A 27810-nucleotide genomic window follows, 5' to 3' on the forward strand; every position below is an offset into this window, starting at 1 on the left:
CAATCTCAAACACTGGGCGAAGCCCGTACAAGACGCGCATTTCTACAGGAAATTATTGCTTGCGGTCAGAACGAGAACGCAGTTCCGTAATTGATCTTCGTCGGCCACAAATCGGCTCTGCAAAATCATTTCAAGAAGCGTCACTAGTCGATTAGGAGCGTAGAACAGTGTGAACGCAATAATTGTGCCTCTACCTTGCAGCTAAAAATCCAAAGTATGGAGCGGGTTTCAACAGGCGGCCTTCGACTACAAAAGCACGTGTAAATTCTAGTCGCCCGAGAGATTCTTCTGTTTCGTTTTGTATTCGATTACACCGTTATTCTACAAAAAAATATTCATCTGGCACCTGAAGTAATCAGATTTTCTTTTACATCTCGAGTTTTTTGTGTAGAATGGCTACTCACGTGAAATTCAACACCTTCTCATAAATATTTCAGAGCGGAGCCTTTTTGCTGTAATGTATTTCAAAGTTCATGTTCCCTGTCAAAAGATGAGCATTTATGGAAACAGCATAATGTTATACTCATCAACCTTCCTGTTTAATTCCTCTATATTATTTTCTTCTAGTATCTAACAGAGAAACTCAAGTGCTCTATTCATTTGATTGCGAATTTAAATGAGAGAAATTAAGAAAACTCTCCTTTCAAATGAAGGAACAACCACGCCATTAGACGATAACTGCCTGAAACATAAGTATCTGCGCTTTAATTATGAGTGCAAGGGGAAACCGTAGATAAACAGTCAACTGCTGATATAATTCATCTGGCAATCACGTGATGGTAATCAAGTAAACCTAAAAAGCCCACAGAGGTAGGGTTTTTTGAAAGGAACACGTGAGCCATGTCACATTATTTTGATCAAATACCACAGTGGCGAGTTGTACCCATATATAATAGCGCAGATCAGAAAATCATCCAAATTATCCTTGGAGTGTCAAGACGATACTTGAATTCAGAAGAAAATGTGGTGCGCCACCTACTGGCTGGTAATGTCCATTCTACAGTTTATTATGATACGAATAATGTATTTAATATAAGGTTTCCTGTGAAAGATACTTTTGCGATATTCCTTTCCTAACGCGTGAGCTTTTGTTTCATAGTTCCATTTTATGGTCCTATTCACATACAGCTTCATAATCAGTTTTATAGTCCCATACAGATACATGTTCATAGCAAAAATGCTATGCATTGCTGATCAATGGAAGCTATATTCAACGGAATAACTAGAGGAGTCAGTGACAAGAAAAAAAGAGGAATACGTGATGGTATTTAAACAGACGGGTTTCAAAGAATGGCCTTTTAAATATCCAACTTTATAGGATGATCAATATCTCGAGAGCGAGCGTCCAAGAAAGCAGGTGAAACAACATTGACTCTAAAGTTGAATATTTAAGTTCAGATTGTGACATTATTGTGTGAGATTTAAATTGATTAACACAACTGAGAGCGTTCTATTCGGAACATTCGGAATCGCTCTTTTAGTTAAATGTTCAGATATGAATCTGTTAAGACATTGAAACCGGTGACTTAGTTCTTAAGGATAATGAATTGTGTCGTGTACTTTCGACCAATGTATTTCCTCAAAGTAGAATGAGCATTGTAAAACTTGTTGGTCTACTACTTGTGAGGGAAGGTAGATTAATTTTGAAGTTTGTTAAGTAAAAACGTTTTTCAACTGTTTATTTTGTGAAAACCAAAATTTAATTTTTCTCCATAGGGTTAACAATGGAACAGCGGGTGAATTGAATTCCAAGTGTCGGTAACTATTGGATAATCTGTTTGTCTAGTACCAACTTTCGCACGCTGACCCGTAGTATTTATTCTTCGTTATGAACGAAAATGGTATGTCGCCCCAGGAAAGTTTTAGCAAAAGAGTATGTCTTTCAATTTCGACGTGCGAACTACCTTCAGTGGACTCGTGTGAGTGTTGAGCCGTTAAAGGAAAAACGTTAATGCGATATATTTCAGCATTGCAAATCGAATCACGCATTATTACCAAGGGCTGCTACAAAACTTGAGTACAATACAACACAATTTGAAATAAGAGAACAATGTGCATGTTCATATCGTATCTTTTCCAGGCATTTCAGTGAACAAATGTTGTATAACGTCCACTGTCACATATATTTCATGTCGTTATATTCAATAGCAGAACCGTGACATAATAACATCCATTCACAAAAATGTATTAATTATCATTGTTTAAGAATGAACAATAAACCTTATAATTAGTAAATATTCATATATTGTGTGATACAAATAATACCACTTGATTTCAGACAAGGTATGCTTTCTTGTTTCGTTTCGATTAGAGAACTGATTACATGACCGAAGACACCAATGAAGCCTCCCAAGTTCTTGTCTAATACATCCGGCGGGTTTCTAGTTTTCAAACGGACTAATGTTTCATATTATATATGCATCGCGGAAAAGAGCAAAGAAAGATATGCATTGTAAAAGTGTGCTGGTCGATATCATGCATTAGTGATACCCTTATTTGTGGTAGGGAATGTCACAGCTGAGGGACAGGAATGGTTGTCTTCGGGCAAAAGTTCTGAAAAGGCAGTATTGGTGTGTAAATACCGATGTTGGGTTCATAAATATGCATAATCAGGGCTGTCTTCAACTTCCGTGAGAGAACGACAACACCTTCGGCACTGAACACACTTACAGATGTTTGCCGTGTTTTCATATGCGTTCTCTTAAAGCGGTTGCATGCCGACTGCGTTTTGTGACCTGTGAGCGTAACAAGCATGTTTTGAGACCACAGATGCAAACTATACAATATCTCCACGTGAAAGATAAATTTGAGTCGGAAATAGCACAAAGCGGATGTTTTGGGCTCCTTCCGGTCCCGCGAAAGTACATGTGAAGTAGGGTTCAGGCTCTACCGGATATTGAAGACTATTTTGATACTAATTCACAATGTGCAAATGACTATTCAGAAAAGCGGCATAATATGAGTGTCATTGTCGCCAATCCATTGAGGACATTCCATGGAAGAAGCACCCACACACTAGTCGGAGTCTGATGAACAAGAACAAAAGGCTCTAGGCGTCGTTATACTGTGGCTGCGAAAACCGCGTTTACAGCAAACTTCAACTGCGTTATTGCAAGCCAACCGACATGTGCCGTGAACAGTGGCACGCCCATTCTTCGCAGAAACTGAATTCTTTGCAATGCGGGTAGCCTGCAGCGAAACATATTTTTCCGACAAAAAATATTCATTCAGTCCTGTTGATTGTGTAGACATCGATGAAAGAGATGAAAGACAGATACAAAACGTTTTTCATACGCTATTTCAGGTGACTGAAAACGAGAAAATATTACGTTTGCTCAATCGACTGTTTTTGATCACGACAAAATTTATTTCCGTGTTTTAATATGCCAAGTAATGGATCGTTTATGGTATGCGATGCCTTAAGGGAAACTTCATTATGATATTCTAAGATTGAAATGTACCTGGCTTTTTTTCCAAAAGAGTAGATGATCAAAAACGATAGAGTTTGTTGAGCACTTTTTAAAGTTTGAATTTACCGCTAAGCTTGTAAAGCTTGAGATCACCTGCACGAACGAAAACGAACTGCAGTGAGGTAGACGTAATCTCCAGAAGAGATACCAGAATATTCCCAATGCCCTCTGCTGTAAAACAGCACACAAACGTTTTTGAATTGCAAAAAAACAGCTGCTTGTAACTACATCACGATCCTACATAAATGTTGTACTTAACATATATTATTGATTTAATGTTCCTTTGTAGCCTCATTTGTTGAAAAAGTTCTAGAACAATGATATTACATTGTGTGTAATATCCTCTTGATGGGCTGGACAGTCTTGTACGGCTGTACATTGCATCGATTATGGAATACGTGAAAATATATCACATATATTCAAGTGGTTCTTGAGTTACACTATTTGGCCACTAAAACTAAAGGCATTGTAATGTCAAGTAAAAGAGCCATCTCTGGCATGTCACAGATGTATTGACTAATCAAAATCCCGACAATGGCAATAGTTAGCCCACGGAATAATTGAAAACGTTATATAGATAAAGCTTGGGCACTAACTTGAAAAGGCGCTTCAAATGTGTCTGTATTATTGCATAGAGACAATGAATGCTGGTATATGCAACGCCAACAAGTTAAAGAAATAAAAGTGTTGGATTTTTTATAAATATCTACACGTCATTAAATTTAAATTTGCCAAAAGTAATTCGCGTTTTTGCTTCCAAAAATTTCAAAAACATGTTTATGGCTGAGTTTATCATTCAAATTGATTTCAAACTTAACACCAACTAAAAAACAAGAGGGGGTTGAGATTCCGTTTAGTTAAGCCACAGTGTCCCATAAAAGTGTAAGATGGTGCATAAAACTCGTCATCCGTACGATAGCAATCAAGTATGAATCCGTCGACGCAAGTGGAAAGGAGACATGATTACATTTCCTATTTTCTTATGAGCTATGAGGATTTGTAAATGACACAGGTGAGTGGACAGGATGACGCATTGGCCAGTCTACCGGACTCAACAAGTTGCATATTTGTAAAAAGTCGTTTGATTGTACGTTGAGAAGATGGCAAGATTATTTGAGCATGCAGGCAAGGTAAGAACTAGCCGATCATACGATAATTTGGATAAACATGCGGTATGCCTTTTGCTTACGAGTCATAATATCTCACTCACGGATGACCACATCGCGTAACCACGTGACATGCATCTGGAATAGGTTGGTAGAATGTGTTAAATCTTTTTCGCCGGCGGGAATACGTAAGAAAACCGCGGAGATGAAAAGCGCACTCTTGTGTTTGAGTATTGTCAAAGACGACTGTGCATCCATAATGGCAACAACCGAAAACAAACGACATTGGAACCGCACCTGCAGATTCTTAAAGGATAAAGGAACCTTGAATCAAGAATAAAGCTAACCTCGAGTATCAGATATACAATCCTAAGAAAGAAAGGGCATCTAGGCGTTTTTGGAAACTGTACACTTGACGCCAAGAAGTTCCGTATTTTGTTTAAAATATGAATTCCGACTGTTAAGGTAGCATGTGCCTCGAAAATTAAAAACTTATACTTTCGTCAAAACTTTCCTTCATGAAAGTTCCATGCATTGTCTTACCAAATCAATAATAAAAATCAGGGGTCACCGTGTAAAGTTTCGTACGAGAGGAACAACGTATACAACATTTACCAATATTTGAAATTCTAAATGGCCACCATCTTTGAGTTAACGCGACGGGGCAAATAAAAATTTCGATTCTCGAAAACTTAGAAGGTGAATTATATTTTTACTCCGTGAGCTTTAAAATTAACCCCCACACGTGGTAAATTAGAAGAGAATTGTAAAATTGCGAGAGTCCGAATATCGGTCCCCGAGGCGCATTTATCTTATAATTAAGTGTGTCAGTTTGCGTTTTAAAGTACGTGCAAAAAATGGATACCTCCCTACTGAGAAAAGAAGTAAGATGATTAATTCATCATTAAACGTTATCCTTCTTAGAAAATAAACTCTAAAACAAACCATGTAAAAAATACTGACGTTGAATGCATTAACGCAGAGTTAAGTCGTTTTTACTTACTTGCAATAGCACATATTGGCGCACAAGATACTTCTTGGAAACGAAACAAGAAAATTCGTTCCATGCTTTTATCATCTGCAAAGCTGTGTCCTATGTGTGTTTATATGCATATAAGGGTATTTAAAAATTAAGAACTAAAATCATTTCATATTATGAATACCATGATGTACGTTATTAGTTCCATTCAAGGTATGAATAACATATTTTGTATACTCAGTCGGTTAAAACAGAAGAAATTAAATTATGTTTTTGGGTTATGAACTTATTTCAATGCCCAATCCATTAAGTACGGAATTACATAATTACATTATTGCATTACGAGAAGATATTTTACCGTTTTTTAATATTCGAAAGGATGAGTTCCAATGAGTGTCGGGAGATGGATCTTTCAAAAGGATGCCACGACCATTTAAAGGGGGACGTTATGGTGCATTTGTGTCGGTTTAATATGCATTTGTGGTATTCAGTTGGCGACGTGATCAATGAAGACTGTCGTTTCGTCGCAGTGGGGAAGAATCCGCCTCGAGGACACGGTTCAGAACCGAAAATTCACAGTTGGTTGCTCGTCTACAACCTGTGTGGGCGCATTTCGAAACATATATTTTCCAATAGACTTAACATCGCGAATTTCGGACATATTGATTTTCAAATATCATTACTCGGGATAATTTGCTACTCTAATTCAAACATTTGCGTGGTTACTCCTGATTGTTATTCTTGCTTGCGAAATGGAATAGTTGAATGCTTCCTCGAGCAAACAGGGAGAGAAAGTTTACAACTATTATTTTCAAACTTAATATCAGCTGCCCTTTAGGCGCACTGTGACAGGGGCCTTGTCAGATTTCGAAGGTGGCTTGAGTTCAAAATATGACGTAGGGATTTACCTTGTCATATGCAACGCGTTCTCTCGAATTCTCGTCAGCTAAGTGTTCTCAGAATTACATCGTAAATTACGTTAACCGGCTATTGAAACATGCTAATATCCCCGGAACACTTTCTATACTTCAAATATCATTGTAAAATGAATTTAACGGATTGGGAATAACAGTTATTAAACAGCTGGCGGTTAGGAGAGATTACTAACCAATGAATGCGCAGATTCGAGAAATGCTTGTCGTCAGACAACTGCGATTTAATTCTTGCTTTCCTCTTCTGGAAGCAGCCTCTGAGGGAAAATGAAATATATTTGCCATCATTTGCAGAAATGGAAGCGGTATTAAGTGGTTCAGATTGGAAACTCATGTCACTGTTTATGACAAAGAGAAATATTACTACCTCTAGGACGCCTTCTAGTTTTGTTAGACCAAACTGTCTACAGAGACAGTTTGAGACCAATCATTCAAACACAACTGACAACAAACTACCGAAGCGCCCCTCCGAGCGACACTTTTTCATACATGCTAACATTATCTTCACATTTCGGTCGTGGGTACACGCTATTGATTCCTTTGATTTCGCGCTCGATTGCTTCCTGCCCGGCGGCGCCGTGTTTCGCAAAAGAAAGGCAGAATTCAGCATGCGGATGCACCGCTGACGTCCTCTGATGTAATTTTACGCTGTAATGAATGCTGGTGATCGGTCGCATCCATCATGCGGCGTTTTGATTTCTGAGCCGTGAGTCCGCGATTGAAATCCGTCATGTCGGGTAAATTCCTAGCTTCAAAATCGCACAAGTACGTTACAACTGTAGAATTTCTGAACACGGTTCCCAGGCGTGACTTGACTGCGAAATCGCCTCGTATTTCCCCACTGGATTAAGAACAGGTCCAAAAATACAGCTGGCAACCATGGAAATGCTCTTCCTTTTGGTCGTCATGCGTGTAAGAATTTCTCTGTCTGCAAAATGTAACTACAAGTGCAATCCGTTACCTGGCATTCAATTGCTACTCTTGCTTTGCAGAGGACATTTTGAGGGGCAATATAGCTATAATATTTTACAATATTATCATTATTTTTGTTCAATTAAACAGCAAATTTTGTTATTCCTCTCCTGCATATATTTAAGACCTACTAAGCTGAAGCCTTGCTGACACAACATATTGTGCACAATAATAGTTGTTATTGTTTACAAATAAATTCTAGTCCGGACTTACATTAAGATGTCAACTATAACATTGGACCCTACACTCATATACAGACATTATTGCTAAGTTGCACACTACGTACTTGACGAGCAAAGATATTGGAAAATACATAACATAGTTAGAGCTAATGAAGCTGCAGAAAACTTGTTATAAGTCACATATTAATCAAGAATATTTTTTCAGGCGGCCTATCAACATGTTCATTATCCGAACACAAAGAATAACGGTTAGCCTACTGTGTACGTTCTGCTGCTAAGTAATAGCAAAAGCAGATTTAACAACGACTGTGTTCAACCCCGAAAAGCATCCCAAGACGTTTACGTAGGCTGATATCGTGCATATCACGAATCGGATATAAATACATTACGTCGGATCGTGGAAATTGTGAAATAAGCGTGTAATAAGGGACGTCCTCATGGGATTCGTGGGTTTCATCGGCTGAGTCCGAGTTTCTCAGAACAATACATTGCTGATAGGCTAGCAATGTAGAGAGATGGGCTACCAGAGGGAGGCGTATTCCTCAAAATACGCAGGATGTTGAGTGGTGTCCTAATTCTCTCAGGAATTTTGAAATTCTGAAGGGGTACAGTGGGCAGTCTTAAACATCTCGTTTCCATAAACTCCCTTTTTTCAATAGGTCGTCGGTCAAGAAGCCAATCTGGAAATAAGGGCAACCGCTTCGTCGACTTCGTCGCACGATCGTTCCAGCTTTGCAAAAATATTCAGTGTCTGGGTGTTGTTCTCCGAGTTCAACACGTTATCTGTGCCTTTTCCTTTCCCTCATTTTCGGTCGTTTTCGCTTCCACAGTGGCGAAAGAGCACATCGAATGATGGCCATACATTACAATGTAGAGAGGCAATCCTGTTTACGACGTACAGTACTGCAAGTTCCGCATTGCCTATTCCTGAGGTGACTGCATTTTAAAATCGACAACGTTCATTCACTAACACCTAGAAGATTTCATTGCCTTCAGGAGATTACGTTATAAATAATCTATGGGCCCTATATCGAAACAAACCATCTACAGATTTACTTGTCACATAGCACGCCAACAACCATTTAAAATTACCTCAGAGGCAGCGAAAGAATCTCTTTCAGTCGAAAAAATTATGCATTTCAGTTCTACTATTAAATCTGCCCAAATTCAGATGATAAGATTATCCGCAGATTAATTACAACAATGTATGTATGTATGTATGTATGTATGTAGTATGTATGTATGTATGTATGTATGTATGTATGTATGTATGTATGTATGTATGTATGTATGTATGTATGTATGTATGTATGTATGTATGTATGTATGTATGTATGTATGTATGTATGTATGCATGCATGCATGCATGCATGGATGCATGCATGGATGGATGGATGGATGGATGGATGGATGGATGGATGGATGATTGATGGATGGATGGATGTATCTATATAACTATATATGTATCTATCTATCTATCCATCTACTATATCTATGCTATATATCTTTATTTCTATAAATTACGTCGTATACAAAGTACAAAATATATATATTACGTACTGCGTACACGTGTGTTTCAATGATTAAATCGATGGTTGGATGGTTTGATGAATGGCTGGATCCGGATAAATGCGTATGAATGATTCAATATGTGTGCGCTAATATATATTTGCATTGATGTTTACATATTACCTACCTACATACATACATACATACGTACATACATACATACATACATACATACATTGTTTATATATAATAGAAATATATATATATATTATATATATATATATATATATATATATATATATATATATATATATAATGACCTTATATATTACAGTATGTGTGTCTATGTCTGTGTGTCCTTGTGTCGTGGACGTAGAGTCTTATAATCTAAACATAATTGAACCTCATAAAACATATTCTGTCACACACGTACATATATTCACGACCAAAAGTTAAAGGTTATTGATCACTGGTTTAAGAGTTACCGTAAATTTTTGTTCTTTGAGCTCGTTGAAATTTTCCTTTCATACCACCGTCGCCGCAATTTTACATTTCACGGCCACAGACTATCCTCTCGATTGGAAGTCATGTCACTGGAGCGACCTTTTACGCATGACGTCTAAGCGTGAAATGACGGGGCCAGCTCTGCGTTATTGCGCCATGATTAATGCATTTATCACACCTAAAGTGAAGCGTATAACTCCTCGAAACGCTGATCTCGCGAACTCGCATGTTTAAATCGCCCGATTATTCACGGTGAGTGTTAAACGTTGACAAACCTACCTAGAGTGTCAAATCGGAGAAGGGTTCATTGCGCATACTGACTAATTCGTTTCGAATAAACAATGTATGAATGCGAACAGAAACGTTCAGAGCATCATAACAACTATATATCAGTCCGCTTGTCATACATATATATATATATATATATATATATATATATATATATATATATATATATATATATATATATATATATATATATATATATATTTATATATAGTTCAAAAATAGTTCCACTACACTACACTTGATGGAATCAGTGTATATTTTCCAAAATTAATTCTGGGGGAACTTAATAATTATTTTTGACAGTTTAAACATTGCATGATCAAACTGCTAGTGAAGGTTTTTAAAATACGCGAGCATGCATACGTTTACGAATAGTTCAGTTAGAGAGGTCAAATGTTATGATTAGTTGTACCACATGTACTCCCTCATGATCTAAAAGTAATCTGAACTTGATTGTGACCTTGGACAAAAGGGGTGCGCAGTGACCGATATACGCGACCTCTGCAAGTCAGCATTCGTCTCTCATCGGAAAGACACATAATCAACGGGGCTGAATCTAGGTTGTGAACCGATCGGTCTGGTTTTTGAAAGGCTCTTCCACATTATACTTAAACGTTCAATCCTACTCAGAGCGTAATGAGATATCCTCAAACTCTTCAGAAATATTATGTGAGCACCTCAGTCTTTTTTATCCGCACTCTTAAGCTAGTATTTGAGTAGGAAACTTGACAAGATACAAAACACGACAACAGGGTTGTCCCGAGACGGCGGACCTACTGTACCCCCCTCGACTACAACTTGATTCATTAACATATTATCGTATATAACTCTCACTAACTTCAGCCTGTCATTGACTGTTTAGTCCGAGTCAATAAAACACCGCCACTGGTTATAACTGAAGAGTTAAATGATAATTTGTCAAAAGATTGAAGAGTTTGTATTACATTAAGCTCACCTATTATAGGCGGGGAGCAACTGGTTTTGATTACATGGGCATATGCAGTATATCTTTACCTTTCGGTGCAAAGATATTTGCACAATCTTGCCCCGGTAAACATTTCAATGTCGGGACTTAGACAGCTATGCAGAATCTCCGGTTTTACAGTATGAAACACCCCTATTCAGAAATGAACCGGTCCTGCTTTCCTTGCATTTTTAACTTGATTGATTCAAGCAGCATAACGTTACCGCGTGTCCACAGAAGGACACTATAGAATATATTCCGATTCAAACACTACCGTCGTCTAGTATTACCTTTCAATATTTCAAAATTTGAACAGGCGTCAAATTGATTCCGGTAATTGCGTGCTATATCAATGGGACAGGCGTGAAATTCTAGGTGATCCTGACGAAAATTTACCTCCATGACATATTGTCGGCGTGAAATGTCCCTTTGATGGCGTTCAGGAACGAACTAAATACCTACAGGCAGTGCCACTTGCCAATGATAACGACAAGAATTACGGGCCATTTTCCGTGTGCCTATGTAATAAAGTCAACCCCCGATGAGACGCAATCGACCAACGATCGATTTTTCACTACCCATGATGCAGTTCATCGAGAAGCCTCGACAACGTCAGCAAAGGACTTTCAATTACAATAATCTCTCTCTCTCTCTCTCTCTCTCTCTCTCTCTGACACATTAAAGGATTCTGTTACCGAAAAGTGACATCCTCTGACGGTGTACATTAGCCAAGAAACCAAGAACAGATAATATTACTCACAAAGTATCAGTTTAGCAAATAGCACGGTCTTTTTTCTATAGCAAATGACTGGCAAATGTCGAGGAGAAGGGCGCTTTAAGGAGACTAAGAGAGCTTATTAAGTGACCTATTAGGTTGTGTGCGTCTGCGCAAAACCGGTCCTGCTGTGTACTCGGCAACTGTTACATGATTAAAAGCTTACATCCAGGTATATATTTCATGGTATTATAGGATGCTACAAGCCGTTAGCTTGCCTCTTAAAAGTATAACTTGTCACCGTATCGCACCAGTGACTTCCGACGCAAAGCTGCTAGACATTCAGTTGGCACCTTTCCTCGGAAGCGTGAGATTTCAAATCGATCGGGAGTTTTGATCAAAAACACTTTACCTCTGTAGACTAAGTGTCGGCTGGCGCTTTCCTTTTACCGTTCTACCCTATTGCAGATTTTTATTTTGTCACAGAAGTTCAATGGACTAGCAATCGATTCATCTGTCAATTTTTATTTCATGACACTTCGTTTGACCTCCTAATGCATAGATTTATCATGCGGCAAAAATGATGTCTCTGTGTGTCTGTAATATTGAACATTTTCCATGTTTGGATGTCACTTAAGAAAACTATCTAAAACTCTGACAGTCTGTAATCTGCATTTTCCAACTGCATTGCGTGCAAAGTTGTTGTTTCTTGTCACTGAGTGCACTTATTAAAATAAAGAAGAATTTCATCCATTTAAAGAGTACGGTCGTGCTTTAAATTTGAATGTCACATGGCTGTGTATTGAGTAGAATTCTTAATCGCCTCGTACAAGCTGTTTCAAAGCTCACTTCGGTGACATTTTAGAGTTTTAAATTCTTTCCCGCAGAGCGAGGGACACGAATTTATGCCTTCTCTTATAAATTTCCGTGCCAGGCGAGATGTCGCCGTTCGAATGTCAGAATGGCCCATCGCAAACGACATGATTGCAGAATTTGAAATGCAAACTGGTAAAGTTTGACATTTCAGTCAAGGAAAAATAACGTAATCAGCTGTGCTTAAGGCATCAATAACTTTAGCGTCTTCAAAATACATGTCCTGTAATCTATCATAGTTTACACGCATAGAACATTGCAGAAATTTGACGTGTTGTATGACTGACTATGGCGATATTAACGCTATACTTTGTTAGGGGGAGCATTCAACAATTTCAGGGGGTGGGCCAAGGGTATTTGGGAGGGACACGGCTTGACAAACTTGTCTTCGCGGGAGGGCGTTAAAACAGGAAGTATGGTTTTGTACCGGTGCAGATATTACTTAACATTTTTACATGCGCTGCTTTACGAAACCGTGGTCGACAACTTTCAGTTGCTGTTCGAAATTTCTCCTTGCCAGGGAACGAGGATCGTCTTTTAAAAGTCAGGGAAGGTGGGTGACATTTCAAAAAGAGGGATATGGGAAGGTCACACTTTATAGCAGAGCATAAGCTCGACGAAATTCCTGTTGCCAAAGGGGCATTCGACGTAACCACTGAATGCTCCCTCGGCATGTATTATTTAACCCCAAAACCCATCTCCAAGCAATGTGCTTTATCCACAGCATTTTAAGTAACTCGATCTTGCCATACCGAGAAACAGGAAGATCAAATCGTAGGTATCTTAAGATTGTGCTAAAACTTCCCGAAGGTTATGACTTTCCCATTATTTTATACCTTTTATCGCAGTATCCAGTGTAATCAGACTAGTGGGGTATTTCTAGGGAACTGTCATGTGTGTTCGAACGCGAATGCCGCTGTCATGCGCACAGTTGAGTACTTTCCGTATACCGGTTCGAATTCACTGATGGAATCAAATCGAAATTCAAACGAGAACGCCTCGTCTAATGGATGCGAAACGTCACCGCGGTCATTTCACGTGGCAATTGTACGGGAACCCTGGGATCATAAGCGGAGTCGGACAATGACTCGATAAAAGATGACAGACATACGGGCAAAGGTCTTCATTTAAGACTGTGATGGATAACATGTCGAATTGTTGTTTTATTTCAAAATGAAAACACTGAACCTAACAATAGACAAGAGAATGATTGACAGCATGGCGTTATTGATCTACAAGGGAAAGCATTGTTAAGGGTATTTAATTGTCAGTTACAAGTATAAAATAAAATGGATTATCTCTATACAAAGCGCTTTCATTTGTGTTTTACTGCTGTTTTTGTTGCCGCTGAAGCACTGTTATGCCTGCTTAGTTGATTTCACAGATCAATCGACCACCATTTCACATATCTCACAGTCGCTTTCATAACGGTTTGCCGGTGTGGAACAGAGCCAGGTTCGCTTCCATGATCCATTAACTGCACAAAGCACATTATGGATTTTCTATTCATCATGCCGTCTGATCTCTAATTATAGCCGTCGGATGTTGAGATTGTATCAAACGGGCCCCCACTGTGGTTACTTTCAGGGAAGAAACTCTCTTGAAAATTACAGGTGTTGATTGGAGACCATCTACTTGACTGCATGGTCTTCTGTCGTAATTTTCCCATCACCGATGCAGATTTCTTGATCGGTATCTTTGCACGACATTTCACGATAATCGGAAAACTTTTCACTAGTTCAGAGGACATACATATATTTAAAGGAATTTGAAAACCATAGAAGGAGAAAAAAATACACATGCCAGTGTGTAAAGCTATAGTGTGGTACTACAAACTCTGAGGGCATAACACAATTTCACTAAACATTGTTTTTCATAAGTTTCGCCTTCGGTATGATAAGAGAGTGAACATTTTAAAAGAGAGTTTATCTATCAAAAGCTAATCGGCGCAACTTTTTTGCATTTTGTTCATTTACTTGTCTCCAAGGCAACAACGATTTTGTGACTGTGCTTTGGTTTTTGTCGGGGAGTATTTTTTATTCTGTTAGAAAAGGACTGTCAGCCCGATTATTTGCACTTATGAATATCGATCTCAGTGTCTCTTAATTTATTCTCAAAGGAAAAAAGCTCTTTTCCAAAGTCTAATTTTGTCCTTCAGTAATCTTCAAGATTGAAAGAGATTTAGTAAGACGACAATATCGTGGCAGCGTTTTTATGTCCATCTGACCAACGTCTTGATGCAGCACTGTCGTTTGGAGGCTTCTTGACGACACCGAGAAAACATGACGTAGGCTCAAGTAACCATGGTAACAACTGCGGGTTGAAACGGACACCCGTGTGGAATTTCCGCTCGGCACGGAAATTTAACACCTTTAAGTCGGAAGAGGCGATCCAGCTACCGATGAACAAAGGCGCCGGTAAAATTAGGTGAGCCATCCGTCATTGGTCAGTCTGAGAATACTAAAGCCGACACGACCGACTCTACGAAGAAACATTCCACGCAGTAATACTGTTTACCACTTCGAGGTCCGCTGAGTGAATGGACTGGTTTACAACGATTGGCCTTTCCGGACAATGAATAATTCCCTGAACCCAGCAGAAAAATAAATATAATGAATGAGTTTTGTCGTAATAGATTCATTAGCTTTTTGGTCTTCTGGGAATCCTCGTGGTTTTAAATGTGATAGTCCGAACACTGTCCGTGCACTTGGAACAGTGTGACTTCAGTTAGTGCCTTTATGAAGGGTAATTGCCACCGACTTTCGAAAAAGTAAACTTTGAACGGATAATTCTTGAGAGAATGTTCATTTGTGCCTGACATATAACATACGAGAAATTATGTACTGCAAAAATGCTCAAAAAAGACAGTTTTCTTCGGCTGCATATGAGTACAATAGCACTCAAAATGTAACGGTAATGTTTAATTGTGGACATTACACTTAGTGCGCCGATGTGTCTAGAAAAACTACTTCCCCAAACCCTTTCCCTATCCCCCTTTCGAGCTCCCCTCCATTCCCTAAAGACTGGTGATGTTTCGACAGTAATTGTCTCTCTCGCATAAACGATTTCTTACTCCTGTGGCAGAGTGCAGGAGAAGAGTTAATAACGTTATCTTTATAATTTTTCTGTGTGCCTCAGTAATTGTGACCGCGAGTCTGGGCTTTCATTACACTGCAAATTTGCCTGTGCCGTCTGATCTTTAATTGACGACGTGAGTGCTCAATTATGAGGAACGTGACTGACTAGGATTGCGCCGTTGTTATACCTCATTTTGTAAGTTTACCGTATAATTGTGTGTACAATTCGATTGTTTGAGGACATGAAAATATTACAAAGAGGGACAAAATCGCCGAAACAAATATTTGACCTAGTGGCGCTAGGCACAATATTTAATGAAGTGATAAAACTTTTCTTCGAAACCACCATCCTCGATAGAAGTCCTTCCGACCCTAAATTAAATATTCAATAAATGTTACTTTGATGCATATCATTCGCGGTACTATCTCAACCTAAGGAAACATATTACTATTTCAGTACTAGTCGGTAACAATTACACACTTCCTGTTGAAATGTTAATTGTATTTGAATCGCTCCATTAGCTGAACGTGTCTGAAAATAGCTTGCACATTCGTGAGGTAGCACTATGATCCACAAATGATTGACTTCCTGTGGGCCTGTCGTTTCGCGCTTCTTATCTCCAAGATCTATTGAACGTTTATTGGTCATAATTATACATCCATAACTGCAGAGATAGCTCTGGTATTATTAAATAAAAGTCTACCGTTTGAAAATAACGGCCTATTTTTGTACCACTGGGAAACATTGCAACGGGCGGCGGTTAAGCAATGCGTGCGCATCTATGAGCGTTTATTCCCTGGGTGCAAGTTGTGTCTTATGTATATCGCTGCTCAAAAGGGCGCCACAAATCAAGTTAACGTCCATAGTGCAAAATGAATACAGATAGTGCAACAGAGATACCCGAGCAAAGACTCGCGGCAATAGAAGAAACCACTTTTAAAATCTTATCTTTGGTATTAGAGGAAGAATCTTTGGTCTTAGGCAAAGAAATCCATTATCCCGTACTGGGGCGACAAAATACAAATCGATTTCAAAGTCTTATCGTTGCCGTGAAGGATTGGTTAATCAATTGCTCTGACACAACGTCAGACCATCTACGTTGTGGTATGAGGGCATTTTGAATACGACAGGCAAGTCGATTCGAGGAAGTTGTCGGATTAAGAATGTAATTGCTTTCAGGTCATTTACCCATCTCTTTCTAAAATGCATTTTACTTCTTCAATTGGTAACGTGCCTGTTTAAAACCTTGAATATAATGGATGATGTCTGTGTGCTTTAATCCGGTTGCCGTTTTACATTTCCCGCCGAACCATGTGAATGAAATGTGTATGTAATATTCATCTCTATATCACTACTTCATATCGTTATCAGACCAGATAAAACGACCGGTGCCGCCGTGTCCAAAAATAAGCCTGATTTTGTTTAAACATTTACGGAGACGTCAAAAAATTTCTTCGCGCCAAAATTGACAGTGGGAAAATGGAGTGACATTCGAACCGCGAAGTACGCAATGGCGCATGATTACAGCGTATTGGACATGTGGAACTTAATGAATGGTATGGTTTTTAGTCAAGATTTGATACTGATTTATTAACGTTGTTTGAAACTCAGCACGGTCTCCTGAGTGTCTTGTTTGTTCTTCCTAAACTCTTCTATTGCCAAATACCGACCGTTAAAATTGGGGTTAAGGGATTATACTACTTAGTGCGACGTCCTTCTGTTTAAACAGCGGGATTAAAGTAAACTATATGCGCGTGTCCCACGGAGAGATTAGGTTTGCCGGAGTAAACCTTGACGCGGTTCCCGGGCTGACGTGACAATCCGCAATTACTGTACAACAAACAAAATGTCATCCCATCAAATGATTCCTTTTCAGGCTGAAGTGAACTCGCTGCAGCAGTTCCGCCTGGCGCGCCCTGCCTTGTGCAATCACAGACCCCTTAGTTCAGCAGTGCGGCCGCATAGAGTTGAAAAAATGCGCAGATCGGATTTCTGGAGCTCGGTAGCAAGACATGTTCCACCTGGCGTGATCAATAAGGTGCGCTACGATAGAGTTACGTCGCTTCTCCAATGTTTTACGCTGGTGAACGGCGATTGGTGAACGCATTGCTCTCGGATAAAAAAGTCTGTCACTAAGCTAGCCGTAAATTCAAAAACCAACAAAGTCAACATACGCATCAAAAAATACTAGAATCAGTTTGACAACTGAAGGAAATGGGCGATCGACCGTAAATATGCGATGTTTGCCAAATGAAAAACTTAATGTTATAATTTTACACGTCATTCAGAGATCTCAAGCAAATCATAAAGGGAAAAATAATAACTGGCGTTATCCCCAGACATTTAAAGGCGTGCATAGGCCGCAATGGTTCACCTAATTTTTTTTACCGGAATCCATACAAATTTTTCTCACCTACCTGGCTTAAAGGTCGATACTGGGAGTGTTCCAAAAGATTGGTGTTCAAATGTTGTCTCTGTATTGCTGACACAGGTATTCCCACCGTGGCCGGAATTTCTCACAATCTGAAAGAGAAAGCGACGTCAATGAGAACTGTGTGAGTCGCCGTCGTTCCTATCCCATCACGTCGCGATACTGGAGAAACTCCGATCGCTCATAACTTATTCATGACGCTTTCTACGGTTGACCCGGCTGACCTCATGAGGGAGCCAGGTTTATCTCGTCTATACGAGCGCAACTCTGGGCTTTCATTTATGCACGTACGTCCCTGGCACGCAAGGCCTGCAGATGCCAGTAAACGCTTCAGCCGGATCAAATACGCCCCGAATTTTGTGCCTTAGTACCTGGCAGAGAATAACACATTCCGGTTGCATATCGTACGGCACTTTCACGCAGTTCTACGAAGACAACTCTTGGAGTCACAGTCTAAATTCAAATTGCCACCGCGAAGAGACATGTAAGTTAATCGACTCCACCGGTACGGAAAAATAAGGTTCCTGTACACATCTGTACGGTGCGACAGAAGGTCTACTTTTCGAAACAACGCTCCAGAGACATCGGGATTTTTTTCATTTATAAAACATGTTTCGAATAAAAGAACTCGATGATTTGTCGTCTTGGTTCGCTTGTCGAAGCAAACCGTTATGCATGTTGCTTTTCAGAGCCACTGTATCAGTTGGAAGGGGAGCAGAAGCGTCCATTGATATCCACTCGATGCTTGACAAACAAAAAACTGACTTCAAGAAAGTTGTCTTTGAACACCAAAGTGCGCTTTGTGACCCTCGTGACGCTCATACACTCTTGCTCTGCGTCATAGCAATTTTAGGGTTTTATGAGTTCTTCGCCAATCAAATGTTAGATAAACATCACGTGACATCACGAAAACGCAAGTAACATCATTGCTGAAAACTGCAATTCTTTGCAATTTTGCTGTTTGTCGATATCGAGTATTAACTGTTCATATTTCGTGATTAAATATCTCATATCCGAGATTTTTTCACATCATTCATGGTGAGAGAGGGACCGTGCACCACAGTTAAGTAAAACATACAAGGTGGGAACATTTAGCGCTCTGATCATTTTAATATGGCGGTAAATTCATTTTGTGTTTCTTGCATGTACATGTCATATATTATTTGTTTTACAAAGTACATTGTTTATTTATTTACTTATTTACTTATTTGTTTGTTTGATTCAAAAATCATCAAATTCCGTAATCCCATTGGCGGTTTTAATAGCCTATTTTATTTTGTTGTTTGGCTGTTTGTTTGATTGTTTTACGTTAACTTAAAATAAAAAACTCGGTTGCGGGTCTTCTTTCGGGAAAATTAACAACCTCTCATTATTCAGACCACCCCCTTCTCCTTAGCTTGCAAGCGTTGTCAGAATCTGCGATAATTTGCTCCCAAACAGGAATATTGGATGTCAAACGATCTGTAACACAAAGTTACGTTCAAACACGTTGAGGCTATCTCTCTCGCCGTTTCAGCGACAATTTGCTGAACGACCTCGGAGGAAATGGCTTCATGAACGCCGATGAAGGCTAAAATCAGGAGGTTTTATTGTCTTTCAAAATAGTGGAACTCTAATTTTCTCCTATCGATAATAAAGTTTATTTTGCCCGAGAGAACGTTTCCCAGGTTGCAATTACGTTGGCAAATTGATTGAGCAATAGCTAATTTTTTTATCACGATGGCGCGTGCTTACACGGTTGTCGAAGTTTTGAATGACGGCAGGCAACGGGGCGCGGGAGGGAGGCGCAGGCATCGTTTTCCGACTGAAAACTTTATCATTATCAAATTCCCGAGAATGGAGATACTTTTTGCCATGCATAATGAGTGGACGGTATTGCAGAGAGCAGAGTCGATGAACACGCGCCATATTATCAAATATTGTGACTGTAACAAACGTTTGAAGACACCTAAAAGTCTAGCCACAGCTCGACTTGAGTTTGGTCAAAGTGAAATTGGTAGATTCTAATTAAACGGATGAAATTTCGGGGTTGAAATGAATATTTCATGTTTTTATGTGAGATTGAGTTAAATGCGGTCACATTCACCAGCAGTGAAGTGACGACAGCATATAGTTATTTTGACTGCTTTGGGATATACAGGTGAAATCGTCTGCGAAACACGATTAATTAATTAGACTAGTGTGGAACATTTTAACGTCAAGACTACAGAGAGAACGTGACTGCACGTTACTCACGTAGAATTAACGACAACACTGACTGACCTAGAATTATAAGTCAGTGCGTTACTTGAACATCACTCAGAAAATAAAATTAAAAGTTAACCGTACAACTTTCTAGAGTATGGAATACACCATCTGAATATGACCTGTTAGTTTTCAAAAGCATATTTCTCAAAGCCTGGGGGATGTCAACTGTCCACACATCTAAATTATCAATATGAACTCAAATAGTCACGTGGGAGGTGATTTCATCGATTTGAACTTTTCCTGTGTTAAAAAGTAAACCGGCGGATTTCATTGCGTGAAACGACTTACGGGAAAGTGGCTCGGATCTTTCCAAGGCTTTCAGTCGCTTAGTCGTGACTCGAATGTGTACACTGGGTGATTTAGTGTTTGTGTGATGTCTCAAACAGCGTCAAATAGCGGATGGAATAGTAACCTAAACACCTTTTTTATCGACTGTGAGCTCCGTCAGTTTCCCGTTTATGAATAAATTATCCCAAATATAGTTACGACCGAGTTTTCATATTTCCGGGCAAAAAAGCTTCATTATTAATCAAGTCATGGAGAAATATTTGTTCCATAAAGTGAAATGGCATTATATTTATGTATCTTTAACCACAACAAATCGATAATTCAAATGAATCATGACTAAGTGGGGCTTTAAGGTCATATTAACCCCTACTAAAATTAATAAATAATTATACTAATAAAAAAGTCCAGTCTCAGTAAAAGCACTGACATGACGTAATGCAGATCTCAAACAGTAACTGTGAAGTAGGAGAAATATGTCTCGACATCGACCATTGCATTCACAGCAAATTTGCATTCCATCACTTGCGTCACAAGCTGCCTAACAATCGCTTTCTATGTTGTCTCTCCGCCGCACTTAGAAGGACCGTGGTTAGACTTGGCTTGCGGCGATGTCTGATGGGTGTGACCATAGTTTGCCATGGGCACGGGGGAAGAGCTGTTATCTTCGAAGAGAATCGACGTCAAGCAAATAGTTTTCAGAGGGTCAGATAGGGACAGGTAGACAGAGACGGACAGACAAAGTGAGACTGACAGACTGATGGAGAACGCTGGGACACGCAGATAGCGGGAGACAGGTACACAGACAGATAAAAATAATAGACAGACACAGGCAGGTCGAGAGACAGGTCTAGGCAAGCATAGTTGATGAGGAGATCATCAGAGACAATGCCTGCAGACAAACAGAATTGCAAGTTGGACAGTTTTGACAGACGAATAGATTCCGGAGAGCGACAGAAGTACATGGATTGAGGACGAGATGGAGGCAAACACAGATAGAGTCAGTCAAACTGACAGAGGGAGACGTAAGAGATTTACCGTGAAAGCAATCCATTGTGCAGGGGACAAATGCGAGGAAGAGTATTATCGAATGAAGTAGGCAAAGAACATCTGCAAGCGATATTTAATCAGTATTCTGCGGGTTGTTCACATTCGACCGAAGCGAGCTCTGTTCGAATGGGTCCACGTCTTTACGGGTTACGTCGGGTAAGGACATACTACCCATTAATCGATACGTGCAGATTTTACACAAGGCCTGTACAACACGCGTAATGTCCGTCTGAGAAATTTGCGAAAAAGGCCGTGAGTTTTAAATTGCGAAAAAGCAGGCCTCGAGTTAGCAGCAAAAGCTGTTACACGGCAAACAATTAACAGGAATGTGCCCCGGTGACCGCTGATTACTAAAACAACAATTGAATTACCGAACCCAATAATATCCACCTCCACAATTACTTTTCAACAAGCACGAATAAATCAGACCTTATCAGGATGATGTGCACGAGCAGAATGGCCTTCGTTATTGAGTTTGTGACTTCCATTAATTTGGTTTTATCGAATTCTGAATCAACCGTCGCTTTTTATTTATTTAGTTCATTAAAATCGGCCAGTGTGTTGATCACTTGATCGTAAAGTTTTCTTTGTTAAGGATTTTCCCCTATCGGTCAATCAGCTATTTCTACAACGTTGTGTATAGTTGCGTGTAATATCAAGCGAAGCGTTTGCCCATAATATAAGCTCCATCTACCGTGAACTGGGAGATGAAGCGGGGTTGGAATGTTTGTGGTGCGTGCGGGCCTATACCTGAATCTATACTTTGCATGAAGATGTGAAAAAACGGACATCGCGTTCGGGGGAGTATACGAATTTGTTCTCATCGAGCCTTAAAAACCTGCCCAGAATCAACTCGACGGTATTAGGCAAGTTAACTCCTCCAGAAAACATTTTAGATATAGTATCGAAGTTGTTACAATGCAGACACTGTTGACGTCATAGCATCTCATCTGATTGTACGCGAGCCTGCAAATCAACTACGAGCTGTAGGGGACATTAAAATTTTGAAATAGATCACTACTTTGGCTGCCAGCATTGTCAACGTTACTTAAGACTAGCTGGCACTTTCTGTACAAAATTACAACAAAATTACTAAATTGTTGATAAATTTGAATATGCTTTACATGCAGAACTTCGCTTACAAGCAAATTAAACCTCATTATGCCATCGGATTTACAGCGTTTGATTTAATTTTCAAGACATTACGCCAAATGAACCATATTCATATATAATTGAATGCATGGAATAAGATTTTGCACCACTATTATCCAACGAAAGCGATGGAAGATAACACAAGAGGCAAGTAGCTTGCAATTAAACATCAGGACAACTACAGACTTCACTTAGCTTTGTCAAATCTTGCAAATGTAAAAATGTCAAAATAGACGAAATGAGTAATACCCTGTTCGTATTTTGAAATGCTAAAAGCAAAATTCAAGGAGACTGCGAAATTCCACAAACTATGAAACATCTAGGAAATAAATTGAGTTCCTGTCCTGTACAAGGTCAACCTTGATGAATCTTCGCGCCCGCTCACGCACAGCACGTTGTGAGGAGCATAAAAAGGGGATAAATACGGCCTGTCAATTTCCAATTTACCTAGTTAAATGCCATGTAGAATGCAGATATTGGGAGGGTGTACATTTCTCTGGCGTTCAAGTCGTTTATAGTATCACTTTCAATTTGGTCCGCTAAGACGTTGATTTTTTTTCTTGCTTCTAATGTAGCCGTGACTCGACGGTCCGTCAGGTGTTTCCAGCGTGCGTTGTAAATTATTCATACTCCGTTGAGGTTTGATACTGTTTGCTCGTCTTAACGCTGTCTTGGCTATCAACGAACACACTAAGCAATATTTCGTCAGCGGGGTGGATACACCGTGAAGAAAATTAAGGCGTAAGGCACGATCTTGAAAGGCCAATTAGTCTCAGATAAGTCTTGACATGAAAAGAACAATGTTTAAAGTGTCAGGTTCGTAGATAAAGTCTATAATTTTCGCCTTAATCACCGTTGAACGCTTCGGTGAGTGCAATCTGATTCTGTAATGCCTTACCGTAATGTTAGCGGAGGATTTTTTATCTTGCTTGTTTTCGGCTATTTGTTTGTGTCTCCGATTTTACTCTCTTTGTTTGTTTGTTTGTTTGTTTGTTTCCTTTATTTTTGTTGTTTTGCATAGTTCATCTCAGTTTATGTCGCTACTGCGTTTGTTACAGCAACTCTTGCTTTACTTTTTTTTATTTTGATCCTGCGCAACAGAACTTTTTTGCATTAGTCGTTTGACGCAGCCTCAGATGAAGACTGGTCGTTTCGTGGATCTTTTCCAAAAGCCTTTAGTTTCATTTGATCGCAAATCGATTATGTTGCCACGGTGATCGTGTTAAAATGGCAAGAAACGCGCCTTTCATTTTCGCTCTTCACTACGCCGGTACGCCGCACCGAGCCAGCAGGGTAACTGATTCGACTTAATATCTCTGACTTAACGAGATGAGAGAGTCATTTCTCTATCGAAAATACCAGAACTGAATCTCTGGAATAGTAACCAGGTTATTTTGAAATGACCCGCATGGCTGATATATCAACCGAACAATTCTGTTTGTTCCAACACCTTGGTGAACACGCACAATACACGTGAGATCATTTCATCTCGTCGGCTTCATCAAAGGAGAAAAAAAACACGTTTTTCAGGCCAGTTCACGATTCAAAAATAGGTTTTTGTGAGGGGCTGTTTTACCGGTTTGTCGAACATTTCTCTTCGTGTGTGTACATCAATGTGCTGTGACCCAGTCAGTCACTCTTGCAACTGCGTACCAATCTGAGAAGGAGAGCTCTGACACGCGAGCGCTTTTTCATTATAATTTGCGATTTTGTCATGACTCATATTGAGGCTTTGCTGTGATTGTTGCACTTCCCGAAGTGTTTTATGGGTAAATTGTAAAGTTCTTAAAGGAGAAGGGGACTCAACAACGATCATCGATTACTACACTAATGAGACCGCGAGGTGATGCCCACGCTTGTATTTACTCTAGTAAACAATTTGGGTGAACAGTAAATTGTCACTTCGTGCAAAATCACTGAAGTGCGACGTAATTTACCAACGAGGCAATGGGCGAAGTGTCATTTTGCTTCGGAATACATAGGTTAAACCATCGCAATCAAAAACAAGTCCGTTTCTCTGTCGGTACACAGTCCCTATGGAGGGACTGTGGTCGGTACTGTTCGTGGCGAGTTGGCATGTCACGTGGCAGTCCAGGACCAATCAAATTGTTCGTTTATGATGTCTTTGATGAGACATACTTCATTATCACATTTTGAATATAGCGTTAAAATCAGTATTTCATGGGAAACTACGATGTTGTTTCTCAATAATGTTACACAATGCGTTCAGGTATCCTCAAATACACGACTATCCTGACCAATACGAAAGCAGAGCGGGAAAACAGATATCTAATCGTAGATAACAGCAATAGCACACACAAACTCAGTGTTTGCTCTGTTTATAACACCTAAAGTTTCCGTTTGAATCATAAATGACGACTATTCTTCCAACTTATGATTGCTTTTTTACTTGAATAGTTATGGACAAAATAAAGGATGAAGATAGCGAGAAGAAATCTGACTCAATACGTGTACGAATGATACAGAACAATCATGGTTTTAAAGGGTCAAAGATCACTCATACTGATCTGATTCAGTTGTCTTTGTATACTCGAAAATAGTCTAGATTTTCATGAAAATTCTAAAAGATATATTCAAAAACGCCACATAATGTAATACGTCATAAGGTATGTTACCCCTTTTTTCATAAACATTTTAACTGATCCTACATGTATGCGAATCACCTCATGTGGCTCAAGGCTTGTGGAAACGGTTCATATCGCCAGGTTGAACCCTGAAGTTGGTCGAAGCAAAACAAATCAACGAGGTAGTGTCAATGACAAGGGGTGTTGTGTCCCTCTGAATCGGAACAAGGATTTGACATTGGGTGTCTATGTTACATCGACTGTGAGAAGGGCTGTCACAATGGATTTCCTCGTGTGATAGAGCTCACGTTCTCAGGAGATGGCCGCCTATACTCAACTGGCGTGGCTTTCACTGGGAATAAAAACTCAACCTGACAGGGCACGGCTACGTCGAAAACTGTCGCGAGCGACTTACTTCTCCCGGAGCAAAGAACCTAGACACCGGTCACAGACAACGCTTTCTCGGTAACATATGAAATTGGCCCAAAAACAGGAAATCAATCTTTGACGCTGATACCTCACGGGATCCGACAATCAGGCCTTTGGGGCTGGTTTCCCCCTCGTGTGAATCTGAAGCAATACATTCGCCTTGATTGCTTTTCTCTTTTCAAAGCTAGTAGAATCATCGGAGGACGTATCCTTCTTCTCAAAACCAAACAGGAAATTGATCAATCCAGTTTTGCAGCACCGTGTGATGTCAGAAGTGATTTGAATTCGTCACGCGAATTTCATATCAAATAGAAGATTTTTAAGAAAACTTGACTGAAGAAGATAATTCGGTGTATACTTTGGTTATACTCACGCGCTTTTTACCGTAGCTCATGTGATTGCTTTTGAGTGCTTTATGATTGCATAGAAAAATCGATGCGAGTTAACATTGCTTGCTCTAGCCATTAGCTCCAGCATTACCTTCAGCTGTCTGTACGAACTGCAGTATTCTGTTTTCATATTGTGTGTGCGAATGACGAGTATTGAACTCACTTTTAAGTGTCAGCCATATTTGTTTCCATCCTTTATATCCGCTAGTCATGCAGCTTTGTCTAATTATTCATTAATCCGGAGTTTGCAAGTTTAGATGTAGGAAACTACACAAAAAATTATAATTTTGATGTTCAGGCAGGCGTTATCCTATAAGCCTCTCAGATACAATATACAAAATCCATTTTGCAACAGTAAGTCACCTATAGTAGTGTGATTAAGGAAAAAGTCGCCGCATTATTTGAGCTGTCTGACAGACAGGCAAGCAGCAGGCAGGCAGACAGATGGACAGACAGACAGACAGACATGTGGAAAGTAGGCAGGCAGACAGACAGAGATTAACAACCGACACAGAAACACAAAGAGACAAATAGAGATGAAATCGTTATCAGTGTCAGATTAAGACTTTCTTTGCATAATATATGCACGTCTATCAAGATTTTGGATACTCTTTCTATATGTTGGAGTTAAATTACATGTACGCCGGAACACCAGACAGGCGCAGACTCATTTCCTAATCAATTTCTCACGAAATTAATGCCGTTAATTCATGGCGCAAGGCTATATGATTTTTGCCACTTTGATATGCAAAACTGTCTTGCCCTGTCCAACTGAAGGCATTAAGACGTAAACGGTAAAATCTCTCAAAAACTTCGCTGGACTATCTCGACAAAAAATCCTTTGTGGATTCATTGCCTCCGGAAATTCCCCAATGGTGAATGTCAATATTTTTTTTGATATCATAATAAGGAAATACGTCGATTGCATTCCTGGCAGAATTGACGTTCACGTCAGCATGAACATTACCTAGGCGGATAAAAATTATCAACGTGACAGTGGCATTGATCGGCGACAGTCCATTAATACATCGGTGATTTTCCGATGGGGATGGACGTTAATGGACTTGACATCGATAAGCGTTCAAGGTCAGGAGATATATTGCGATAGAAGCGAAGGAAACGATTCCGAGAAACACGATATGCCGTTAAGTCGTCTGGTAATATTCAGGGTCGTGACGAGAACGTATTTATATGTGATATCTGGGGACTATTCGGAAGACCAATGTTTGAACTTGGTTTTCTGATTCATGCCCTCATCATATTAAAGGCTTCTTTAGCTGTAAATTGTCCGTTTGTTGGCGTTTGTATGTAGGAGGGAGACGTACAACTTGAGGAAGTTCAGTGCCTTTGCTTCAACTTATCCATTCACGCTAAATGTGTATAATTTCCAAAGTTATTGTTGACAACCGAATTTTAGTCCGGATAAATCTTATAGCAAGCATAATAACTTACTTTTAGGAGGAAAATAAGAACAGTTCTTGTTTTCAAAAATAATAATGAAAATATAATCAAAAGTTACATCTTACCCTTTTAAGTTCATCAGAAAGCAAGGAAAGAATGAGAGTGGAGAGTATACGGAGAGTGAATTAGTCTTGCTTTTTACACACTATTTAGAGTGTATATGTTTTCGTTTATGTTATTTTTGTGTTTGTAATTATGTTTATTATATT

General features: G+C 39.5%; 1 protein-coding gene across 14 annotated transcripts in view; it reads right to left on the bottom strand.

The window, feature by feature from the left end:
- LOC139143493 (neuropeptide S receptor-like) overlaps positions 1–27810 on the bottom strand; it is a 215979-nt gene that overhangs the window by 80040 nt on the left and 108129 nt on the right. For 13 of the 14 annotated variants that reach the window (XM_070713877.1, XM_070713861.1, XM_070713873.1 and 10 more), the window contains exon 3: positions 17990–18095. The gene's annotated coding sequence lies outside the window, so the exon portion shown is untranslated. Of the gene's footprint in view, positions 1–6663; positions 6745–17989; positions 18096–27810 lie in introns of all 14 variants that reach the window. The other variant, XM_070713862.1, reaches the window with a different exon arrangement.

This window comes from Ptychodera flava, chromosome 11, assembly GCF_041260155.1.
Source record: "Ptychodera flava strain L36383 chromosome 11, AS_Pfla_20210202, whole genome shotgun sequence".
Lineage (NCBI taxonomy): Eukaryota > Metazoa > Hemichordata > Enteropneusta > Ptychoderidae > Ptychodera > Ptychodera flava.